The sequence below is a fragment of the Manihot esculenta genome, chromosome 14 (genome assembly GCF_001659605.2).
Source record: "Manihot esculenta cultivar AM560-2 chromosome 14, M.esculenta_v8, whole genome shotgun sequence".
In the NCBI taxonomy this organism is placed as follows: Eukaryota; Viridiplantae; Streptophyta; class Magnoliopsida; order Malpighiales; family Euphorbiaceae; genus Manihot; species Manihot esculenta.
The window spans coordinates 1,264,248-1,276,753 of record NC_035174.2 but is presented as its reverse complement, the minus strand read 5'-3'; positions in this window follow the sequence as shown (position 1 = coordinate 1,276,753).

Genomic DNA, 12,506 nt, shown 5'->3' with positions numbered 1-12,506 from the left:
GGCTCTTACCTCTTGAAGATCGAGAGGGAGACGACCTAAACTTAGAGATCCACGAAAATGAGCTCCTGGGTTCCCAAAGCTCCAAAACTTGTTTCAAAAGTTCAAAACCTTCAATGCAAGCTTAAAACTCAAGAAAAATGGTGGGGATTTGAAGGAAGAACACTAGATTGGGAAGAGGGAGGTCGGAAGCTAGCTGTGGCCGAAAATGGGAGAAAGCTCGCCCATTTCGGCTAAGTGACCCTTTTATAGTGGCTGGCCAGACCACGTTCGGGGGCCGAACTTGCCTCCGCATGCATGCCATGTTCGGCGGCCGAACTTGACTTTCGGCGGCCGAACCTGGACTTCCCTCACTCATGCTTTCGGGGGCCTAACGTGCCTCCAAAACGCATGCATGTTCGGCGGCCGAACTTGACTTTCGGCGGCCGAACCTGGGTTTTCCTCCAAAGACTTTTCATGCAAAAACTCACTTAATTTTCATACTTAAACCATGAAATGCTTTAAAACATTTTATAAAAACATGTTTCTACCCTACTAGAGGCTTCCGACATCCGAGATTCCACCGGACGGTAGGAATTCCGATACCGGAGTCTAGCCGGGTATTACAATACCCAGACCGCAAATCAATCTTAGAGAATACTTTAGCACCTTGAAGCTAATCAAAAAGATCATCAATGCGGGGTAAAGGATACTTATTTCGCACAGTGACTCGATTCAATTGTCTGTAATCAATACACAACCTTAAGGAACCATCCTTCTTTTTCACAAATAGCACAGGGGCTCCCCAAGGTGAAACACTGGGTCTTATGAAACCTTTATCAAGTAGCTCCTGCAATTGTGTTTTTAACTCCTTTAATTATGCTGGGGCCATTCTGTATGGTGCCATAGAAATAAGAGCTGTACCTGGATTTAAATCAATAGAGAATTCAATCTCTCTATCTGGAGGCAACCCAGGAAGTTCTTCAGGAAATACATCAGGAAACTCGTTTACTACTGGTATATCCTCCAATTTAGGTCCTTCTAGGTTACTGTCCACCACATAGGCTAAGTATGCTTGACAACCCTTCCGAAGCATCTTCCTAGTAGTTATGGCGGAAATCACATAAGAAGGAAGTAAACGCCTCTCCCCAAAGAAAGTGAACTTGGACCCTTCTGGACTATTAAATACCACTGATTTCTCAAAGTAATCTATTGTGGCATGATGACGGGATAACCAGTCCATACCTAGGATGACATCCAGATCTTGTATATATATTCATATATGTTACTTTGTTTATTTAAGTTATGTAACAGCCCGGACATGAACCCCGGCACTGTTACCGTTCACGGCCCAGGGCTATCCCTCGCCTGGCCTCTTGCCACCTCGGGCTTTCCACTGGCGTCGTGAACAGCTCTTAACATCCATTCACCCTCACGGGTTCCTGGCAGGATTTGTCCCCTTGGGTTCTTGCATCGAATGCATCCTTCCCCAAGTGGATTTGGTCCAAATTTCCCTTTGGAAATTAGGTCGCCTCCCCCACTACTCGAACCCTTGACCTCCCACTTTAAGGGAATAGTCTGGTGAGAGTGAGTACCAATTGTTCCAACCAAACTATTCCCTTAAAGTGGGAGGTCAAGGGTTCGAGTAGTGGGGGAGGCGACCTAATTTCCAAAGGGAAATTTGGGCCAAATCCACTTGGGGAAGGATGCATTCGATGCAAGAACCCAAGGGGACAAATCCTGCCAGGAACCCGTGAGGGTGAATGGATGTTAAGAGCTGTTCACGACGCCAGTGGAAAGCCCGAGGTGGCAAGAGGCCAGGCGAGGGATAGCCCTGGGCCGTGAACGGTAACAGTGCCGGGGTTCACGTCCGGGCTGTTACAGGAAAGGATAACGATAATTTATATTTCTAGAATGAATGAAAATTGAATTGAAAGCACAGCTGAATAAATAGCCGATTACACTCTGTATATGCACCGAATAGATAACATCTTGATGACATATGATTTATTTTCAGCATGATATATATTTATATTGTCTTTGGGACAACGCTTGATATACAGATAGCCTTTGGGGCGTATGTCAGGTGGTCACCCTTTGGGGGTAGCTTTGCACATGTGTATGACCAGTATTTTATTTGCTCTTGGGCCAAAATTGTCATCATAGAGCCTAAGATGTCAGCATTGCTCTCAGGCTGTCATTATTTTATCACACCTGAGATGCCAGCATTATCTATAGGGAACATATTATGAGTGTATGCGGATTCTATTTTTCACAGTTTATTTTATATTAATTGAATTAAATTGTATTTATTCAGCTGACTTATTTTAGCTAAATATTAGGTACTATTAAGTACTTAAACTTTATATTTCCCCTTTGTTATTTATTTATCCGCTCACTGAGTATGTTGTACTCACCCTTATACTTTTACTATTTCAGTTCCTTTTTGGTGATCCGTTCAGTCTTTCCTTCCACATCGTCCACTCAGAGTCTAGAGGAGATCGGACCAATCCTAGGTCTTTTGTAATTTTTTTTGTAATTTGGATAAATCATGTATAGATTGTACAACCCAATGAAGAATGTATTTTGTTTTTTGTAAATATATTGTGGATTGGCTAGATCCACCATCAGTTTTCTATTTGGAAATTATAGCAGGTTATATGTATTTATATGTATAAATATTAGGAAAAGTTCTGTCAGTTTTCCGGGTCATATTCGTCTCTACAGATTAGAGAATTGGTGTGACAATTTTTGGTATCAGAGCTTAGGTTATAGATTCTGTAGACTTTTCTTGAGTTAGTATTCTTAATTGTATTCTGATAATTCTTTTCACATTTTCGTTTGTAGGACAATGCCGCCCATAGTAGGTAATAGAAGTCGGGGCCGTGGTGTTCGTACAACTAGATTAGCTGATATTGGTCGACCTCATAGGGATCCTTCAGTTACACCTCCACCTCTAGATAGGATGGCAGATCATGCTTTGCTTGAGAGCGGAGAAGGGCATGGAGATTCTGCTTCTCATGGTGTTAAATCAAGAACATATCCGGCTGCACCTTCATTTCCTTCAGCACCTGCAGTTGCACCTTCTGTCGCACCTGCAGCTCCACCTTTTGTTTCACCTGTAGCACCAGCCCATCCTTTTCAGATCAATGCAGACCTGGGTGCTTTTGTGGCACAAGTAGTTACACCAGCTGTTATAGCCAAACCTAGAGATCCATGGGAGATAGTGGATCGTGCTAGACTTTTGGGAGCTTATGATTTTGAGGGCTCTTCTGATGCTGACATTGCAGATAAATGGTTAAAGAAAGTGGTAAAAGTGTTGGAATTAATGAAGCTGACTGATGCAGATAAGGTAGATCATGGTCATGGTTTGCTTCAGGGTAAAGTTGATGGTTGGTTTGATGGCATTCGTCGCAGACATGGAGTCAGACTAACTTGGGATCAATTTATTTATGAATTTCGCCAGGAGTATTTGTCAGAAAGTTACAGGAAAGGTAAACAGGATGCCTTTTTCAGGTTGTTTCAGGGAAGCCTCTCAATAAGAGAGTATGTTGACAAGTTTGAAGATCTTTATTGCTTTGTTTCAGACATACTGCCTTCTGAGGAAGCTAAATGTGACAGATTCAGACAAGGCCTACATGTCAATATCAGATCTTCTATGACCTGGTTCAGAGGTAATAATTTCAGAGAGTTGGTGGAAGCAGCTTTGAATGTTGAGAAAGTTAAGCAAGAAGAGAAAGAGTATGAGCAAAGGATGAGTAGAAAGCATGTGCAGGGTTCACAGGAATTCAGAGAAAGACCAGCGAAGAGAGGGAGCAGTTCATTTCAGTCCCAAGCTGGATACAGAGGTAGTGGTAGAGGTTCCTTTGTTAACACAGAGCAGCAGGTTGCTCGACCACAGTCTAATCAGAGTTCAGTAGCACAGTCAGTGGGTAGTTCCTTTGGGGCACAGACACGTGGGCAAGGATATAATTCTGGGTTTGAGCAAAGGAAGAGACATTTTCCTCAATGTGTCACCTGTGGTAAATATCATGTTGGGGAGTGCAGAAAATTCGATAAGGGTTGTTTTGAATGTGGCTCTTTGGGGCATTTTAAGAGAGATTGTCCATTGCTGATAGCCAGAGAAAGTGGTTCTCAGCAAGGGTCAGTGGCACCTCAGAATCTAAAGTATGGTATGACACCATCACAAGGAGTACCTACGGCATAAGTTGGACCAAGCACAAGCAGAGCCAGTGGAGCTACTTCATCTTCTCAGCCTAGACTAATGATGCAACCTGGTAGACCTCGCACTCAAGCCAGAGTTTTTGCTATGACGCAGCAGGACGCACGAGCATCTCCAGAGGTGGTGACTGGTATGTTAACTATTTTTGATAAAGATGCACACATTCTTATAGATCCTGGTTCCACTCACTCTTTCATATCTCAATCATTCTCTAAGCATACTGATAGAGAATTAAAACCTTTAGACTGCGGCTTAGCTGTGAGTACTCCAGTTGGGGATTCTGTTGTATGTGAATATATGTATAGGGATTGTGTTGTTAAGTTGGGCAATCATGAGCTGTTAGTGGATCTAATTCCTTTGTGTCTACAGAAGGAGTTGAATTTAAGGCAGAGACGGTGGATTGAGTTACTTAAGGACTACGACTGTACCATTGAATATCATCCAGGTAAAGCTAATGTGGTAGCTGATGCCCTTAGTCGCAAGTCCTTTAGTAATTTGGCCTATCTCAAAACAGTTCGGCTTCCTTTGTTACTAGAGATCAGATCCTTAAGGGTAGAACTAGCAGTGGATGATGCAGGAGCATTGTTAGCAACTCTTAAAGTTTGACCAGTATTGATAGAAAAAGTCAGAGAAGCCCAAAATCAAAATGAGCAGTTGAGTAAAATAGGTAATGAAGTAAGAGATGGCACCCGTACCGACTTTTCTCGAAGGGAGGATGGAACGTTAATGTTTGGTGATAGACTATGTGTACCCAGAGTGGAAAGCTTGAAGAGAGAAATTATGGAGGAAGCCCATTGTTCTGCTTACTCTATGCATCCAGGCAGTACAAAAATGTATAGAGATCTTAAAGAAAACTATTGGTGGCCAGGCATGAAGAAAGAAATAGCTGATTTTGTGTCCACATGCTTAGTTTGCCAACAGATTAAAGCAGAACATCAACATCCAATAGGAAAGCTGCAACCGCTCCCTATTCCGGAATGGAAGTGGGAACACATTACTATGGATTTTATTTCTGGGTTACCTCGTACTTCGCATGGACATAATGCAGTATGGGTGATAGTTGATAGATTAACCAAGTCAGCACACTTTTTGCCTGTCAGGGTGGATTATTCTTTAGACAAGTTAGCAGAGATCTATGTCAGTGAGATTGTAAGACTTCATGGTGCTCCAATTTCTATTGTTTCAGATAGAGATCCAAGATTCACTTCTCATTTTTGGCCTAGCTTGCAAAATGCTTTAGGCACTAAGTTGAAGTTTAGCACTTCTTTTCACCCTCAAACTGATGGTCAATCAGAAAGAACTATTCAGACATTAGAGGATATGCTGAGAGCTTGTGTGATGGAGTTTAAAGGAAGTTGGGATAGGTATGTGGATTTAATGGAGTTCTCTTATAACAATAGTTATCATTCGAGTATCGGCATGGCTCCTTATGAAGTTTTGTATGGGAGGAGATGCAGAACACCATTGTGTTGGAATGAGGTTGGGGAAAGACAATTAGAAGGTCCAGAACTAGTACAACACACCGCAGATAAAATTCAGATGATCAGAAGAAGATTAAAAGCAGCACAAGACAGACAGAAGAGTTATGCAGATCTGAAGAGAAGGGATATTGAATATAATGTTGGCGACAAAGTATTTCTGAAGATCTCACCTTGGAAAGGGGTTGTACGTTTTGGCAAACGTGGAAAATTGAGTCCGCGATTCATAGGACCATATGAGATTTTAGACAGAATTAGACCAGTTGCTTATCGTTTAGCACTACCTCCAGAGCTATCTCAGATTCATGATGTCTTCCATGTATCCATGTTAAGGAGATACAGAAGTGATCCTTCCCACATTCTCCAGAAACAGCCTATCGAGTTGAGAGAAGATTTAACATATGGAGAAGAGCCAGTAGAGATTATTGCTAGAGAAGAGAAGGTTCTAAGGAGCAAGATAATACCCCTGGTTAAAGTTCGATGGAGTAACCACTCTGCTAAAGAAGCTACTTGGGAAAAAGAAGAGAATATGCGAATTCAATTCCCACATTTATTCCCTTCACCAGGTATGTAAAATTTTGAGGACGAAATTTCTTTTAGGAGGAGAGAATTATCGGGCCAGGCCCATCATAATAAACAAAAATATTAATATTAAAAAAAAAAAGAAAAAGGAAGCATTAAAAGCTGGTTTCGAGAAGGTCCCGAAACCAAAGTAAACCTCCTCCTTCTCCACGAAGGAACAGAGCAGCCCTCTGTTATTAAAAAAAAAAAAAAAAATCCTTCTATTTAAACCAAATCTCCTTCCCCTCAACCCAATCAACCCACAAACTTTTAAGATCTTTTGATTAAACCTATATCCTGCTCAAAAATTCAATAATTTCTTCCAGAGGCTCCAAAATTGGGTAGGTGAGTTTTATCTCTTTTATTCAAATTTTTACGATATAATTTATTTTCTCTACCTTTTAATAGTGATTTTTGTGATTTGAGGATAAAAATGGGTTATGTTTTAGTTAGATCCAATCAATGGGGTTTTATATTTCTTTTTGGATTAATGATTTTCATAGGTTGATCTGAATAATATTTATAGGTTATTGAGTATTTCTGTTGAGTTTGGGTATTTTTGGGAGGTCTAGCTATGCTGAAATTCTGCCGAATTTTTCTTAAAAATATATATATATAAATATATTTAAAATTTCGTATTTTACGTTTTATATTTTTATCCTAGAATATTTATTTATTATTTAATATATTATTTTCTTTTTAATTTTAGGAGAGGATCCAGCTTCCATGATAGATTATAGGGGTGCTCCTGCGACCTAGGTTATTCTATCCTCAGTATTGGTGAGTGGATAAATATATAACATTGATATTTTTTCTTAAATATATATATTCATATATGTTACTTTGTTTATTTAAGTTGGGAAAGGATAACGATAATTTATATTTCTGGAATGAATGAAAATTGAATTGAAAGCACAGCTGAATAAATAGCCGATTACACTCTGTATATATACCGAATAGATAACACCTTGATGACAGGTGATTTATTTTCAGCATGATATATATTTATACTGTCTTTGGGACAACGCTTGATATACAGATAGCCTTTGGGGCGTATGTCAGGTGGTCACCCTTTGGGGTAGCTCTGCACATGTGTATGACCAGTATTTTATTTGCTCTTGGGCCAAAATTGTCATCATAGAGCCTAAGATGCCAGCATTGCTCTCAGACTGTCATTATTTTATCACACCTGAGATGCCAGCATTATCTATAGGGAACATATTATGAGTGTATGCGGATTCTATTTTTCACAATTCATTTTATATTAATTGAATTAAATTATATTTATTCACTTATTTTAGCTAAATATTAGGTACTATTAATGTAACAGCCCGGAAACCGGTACCTCTCTGTAACGGCTCCCAACTGCTCGGCACTAGGATCCAGATCGGCTTAAGGCCGCCGGGACCCGTAGTAAGCCTCTATACATCCTGAACTCTAGGTATAATCCCGTGCATGATCAAACTTTACTTGAAAACTTAAACTTTGGTCTCATAAAAACCTTTAAACTTGTTTTTCCTTACCTCAGCTTGACCTATGCATGAAAACATAGAACCTCATACTAGATGGGTCATCAAGCTTGCTTTAAAACATATCCGCTTTGGGTCAAGGGATTGGAACCCTTTCTTCCCTCACGGGCCATTCAAAACTCATAACATTTAAAACATTTTCTCAAGATCATGCATAACAAAAAGGGATTTACCAACACTCTAGGCAAAGCACAATTCTATACATCTCATGCTACAACACATGGCATATCTATACTTTTCTTAACTTGGCTCTATCTCTTTATGACATTACTCTTTCTATTCTTTCATATCCCTTATATACATAAGGACCATACGTCAAGTCCATCTATCATGTCCATATATCATCATACTCATGTCCACCACTAAACTACGCAAGCAACAAACATACATAGCATTACATAACATATCATCTCTTTAGAAACTTTCTTACATAACTATCACTATCTCCATAAACATATACATACAACATCTTTTATACATAAACAAAACACAACTAAGCTATTACAACCAAACATGGCAACCCATGCTTGAACCTCTTCTTTCCCCATAGCTTACTCTGACTGAACTCTGGCTTACTTACTCTGGCCCTGCAAAACTGGGGTTAAGGGAATGGGGTGAGCTACAAGAGCCCAGTGAGTAGAAACAGAGAAAAACATTTGATTTAGTTCCTCCATTTTTAAGTATATTATTATTCCTTTTATTGTTCCACCCTTTTTATGTATTTTATTATAAAGACATTTTATTTTATTCTTTCTTTTTCTTCTTATTCATGCATTCATGAAATGCGTCATATCACAATTATATCACAACAAACATCTCACCCCCGCTTGAGTTCATGCTAGCAAATCTCTTCCTCTTGCGGGTGATTTTAGAGGGTTCACGTAACGTCCTTCCCCTCAGGGTTAGACATGACCCCAACATTCCCTCTGTCAAAACTTGGCCCCGAAGGAGCTCTCATGGGGCTTTCCTATATGTACTCACCCGACTGACAAAGACTCATGACAGACTTGTGGGCTATTGAGGTCGCCTTGGTCCACCCATCACATCATATACATAGCACATTATGCAATGCGTCACTTTCGTGAAACTAGTGCAATCATCCTATAACATATAAACATGGTGCATGGGCATGGTGAACTAGTGCAAACATCCTATTACATAACATGATGTATGAGTATGCTTTAGGCATTAGGTTTTCTTAAAAATAAAAGATTAAGTTTAGTTCTACTCACCTGAAGCCTCTGCTCAACAAACTCAGGGTCAACTAGCACTGAAGCTAAACACCTCTCCTCAGGTCCAATCCTACACAGATGGACTCACATGAGGTACTAAACACATTCTAACAACTCATAAGCAACTACCCAAAAACCCCTCTAAACATCACTGAAACATGCATAGAAAACAGCCATGAAAAGGCTGGACAGGCACTTTCGGCGGCACCTTCGGCGGCCGAAAGTCTCCTCCAGAGACGAAACTCGGGTAGGTTCGGCGGCACCTTCGGCGGCCGAACCCTCTCTCCAGAAACGAAAGTCAGGCACTTTCGGCGGCCGGACATTACCTTCGGCGGCCGAAAGTCTGCTTTCAAGCCACAACTCAACTTTCGGGGGTAAGGTTAGGCGGCCAAACCATGCATCCATAGGCATGTTCGGCGGCCGAAACCACCTTCGGCGGCCGAACCTGAGTTCATCCAGAACTCAGCCTTCGTGCATACCAGCCTCCCAAACCTCACAAAACAACCCCAAACCTCACATACTCTCTCCCAAGCATGCATACACACTCCCACAAGCAAAGAGAGCAAAAAAACTAGCTTAAACTCCTCAACACAACATCACATAACATACATTGGGCATAAAACCCACAAAAAACCTTAACATGCATATCTACCCATACTCAAACATTAAAACCTCTTAAAACTTCATAAAAACACTAGGGAAGCAAAGATCTACACTTACCTCTTGAAGATCGAGGGTTGTGTGATCTCTAACTCGGAGGTGTGGAGAATCCAAGCTCCAAAAGCTCCAAGCTCCCAAAACTTGATCCAAGCTTTAAAACTCTTCAACATAACCATAAAATTCATGAAAACATGAAGGAGATGAAGAAAAACATGAAAACGGCCAAGGAAGGACAAAAACTCACCTGAGCTCGGGAATGGGGAGAAAACTCGCCCATTTCCGATCTGAGGGCTCTTTATAGGTGGCCTGGTCATCAACCTTCGGCAGCCTAACGTGCCCTCTAAACTCATGCATGTTCGGCGGCCGAACTTCACTTTCGGCGGCCGAACCTTGGCTTGCTCCCACAAGACTTTCGGAGGCCAAAGGCGCTCCCGAAGCCTTCACATGTTCGGCGGCCGAACTTCACTTTCGGCGGCCGAACCTGGCAAACGCCTCCTTGGTCTTTTCTCTTCAAAACTAAAAACCTTTCCTTTTCAAAACCATAAAACCCTTAAAAACATTTTAGAAAACCTTTTAGAAAACCCTTGCCATACCCCTCAAAGAGGATCCGACACCCGAGATTCCACCGGACGGTAGGAATTTCGATGTCTGAACGAGCGGGGTCTTACATTCTTCCCCCCTTACAGAACATTCGTCCCCGAATGTTCAAACAAAAACACACAAACAAAACCTCAAACTTGCGCTTGAACGCCACAAGCTTCTGCTGCGCTACTTTGATCCTTCTCTTCTTCTTCCTTTCTCATCTTTACTAACTGGCTCCTTCTCACTGTTAACCCAAAACTAATTCTAACTCTCACAGGTAGTACCCGGATTTCAGATCTATCTTGGAAAACAAACAGCCTCTGCTAGCTGTCCCAATAGATCATTAATCCAAGGTAGAGGTTACCTACTCCCAGTAGTAACCCTGCACAACTGCTGACAGTCGCTACAAAGGTTCAAGGATCCATCCTTCCTTTCCCTCACAACTCTGGAGCGTTCCAGGGTGAGGTACTGAGTCAGATAAAACCCCTGTCTACCAAGCATCTACTACTCCTACACTCCTCCTATAACTCTGCAGGTGCCATCCTGTGAGGAAAGAGAGAAACGGTTCTGGTACCAAGTACCACCTCTAAACCAAACTCTACCTCCCTGACCGATGGTAAACCTGATACTAGCCTGGAACCTCTGAACACTCGTTCTATCTATGGCACTAGGGCTGGTTCCTAGACTTGCCTGCTCAGCTCACAAACCCAAGCTAGAACTCTCTACTAACCACTCCTACACACTCTCCGAGCCTGACAGCTGACATCAAACTTCTAGGCATCCTACACGGTCCCCTCTGAAGCCTACCTCAGACCCATTCTGCATTTCGATCCCGACCACCTTGCGCTGCAGACGCAAGTATTACCAGCTCCACAAGTAGAAAACCAATCCATCCCCCGGCTGACATCCAGACACTCAAGTCTAGGACCTCATGCTCGGGTGGAAGGCATCTACCCTCATCGGACACTGGCCTGAATCTCAGTCACAGATGGATCCTACCCGGGTCTACTATCCAAAGAGAACACTCTACACCCAGAAGCTATCAATTCAACCGTCTGAGGGCTCCTAGAGCAACTAACAAGAACACACCAGAGGTACAAAACACACACATCAGAACATGAACGAGTGAGTGTACCTGGCACCACTGTGTCCGATGTGTCTGCTCCTCTTCCTCGATCACTGGCTTGAGCCACATCACCTGCAGCTCGCTGCTGGGACCACACTCTCCTGGGCACAGTAGGACAATCACGTGCGAAGTGCCCTTCCTGTCCGCACCTGAAGCATGCCGTTGTCCCAACTCGACAAGGCCCTCTGTGCAACCTTCCGCACCTCAAACATCTTGTAGGACCTCGGCCAGAACTCGAACCATCTTCAACATCTAGCCTAAACCTCTTCCACAGCCTACCCTTCCTAGTCTTGCCCCATTGCTTAGGGGTTCTGGCTCTTCCCCACTTTCTACCTCTCTTGGCAGCTGTACTCAGCATGGAGGGATCAACTTCAACTTCGCCTGAACTAGAGATCCTAGAATCCTTAGCCTGGGCGTCATCTTCAGACTCTCCCATACTTTCCTCATCCATGTTCACTTGTAGACTAACATCCCTCCTCCGCACCATAACTTCTCTGCTGACTTCTACAGACCTTTCAGGGTCTCTTGCTCTGTCATCTCCACCTGACCTTGCAAGGGGAAAAGGCTCACTTTCCCACTCAGATGGATCTGACTCCGTAGAGCTCCTAGCACCTTGCATCTCAGCTTGTCTGAAACACAACAGGCACACAAGCACACATAAGCATCACATCACATCATGTGGTCCATGACAAACACATGAACTCACAACACATAGCATAGCATCATATCATATGGTCCATGTGATAAACACATGACCCCTCAAGCAACATATATCATGGATGAACCTGTCACCTACAGCCTCAACATAGCAGAACATGCCATGACCAACTGTGCCAAGGGCCACACCTGGTCTCTCAGCTCATCTCATATCAGTACATATCATGCCATCTCGCAGCTAAGGGACTATCAACATCCATAATACAACATAAATGCACATGCATCACACATGGCATTACACATCATCATACAAGACAGGACTCGACATCCTATCCTAGTGGACATGATCTTACTCTTAATCTTTCTTAATGTGCTTGCCCTCCTAACATCTAGCACAACCTCTTTCCGATGTCTGAGCATCTTCGCATCAAAACACCGTACTCTCGAGGAACCGATGCTCTGATACCAACTGTAACAGCCCGG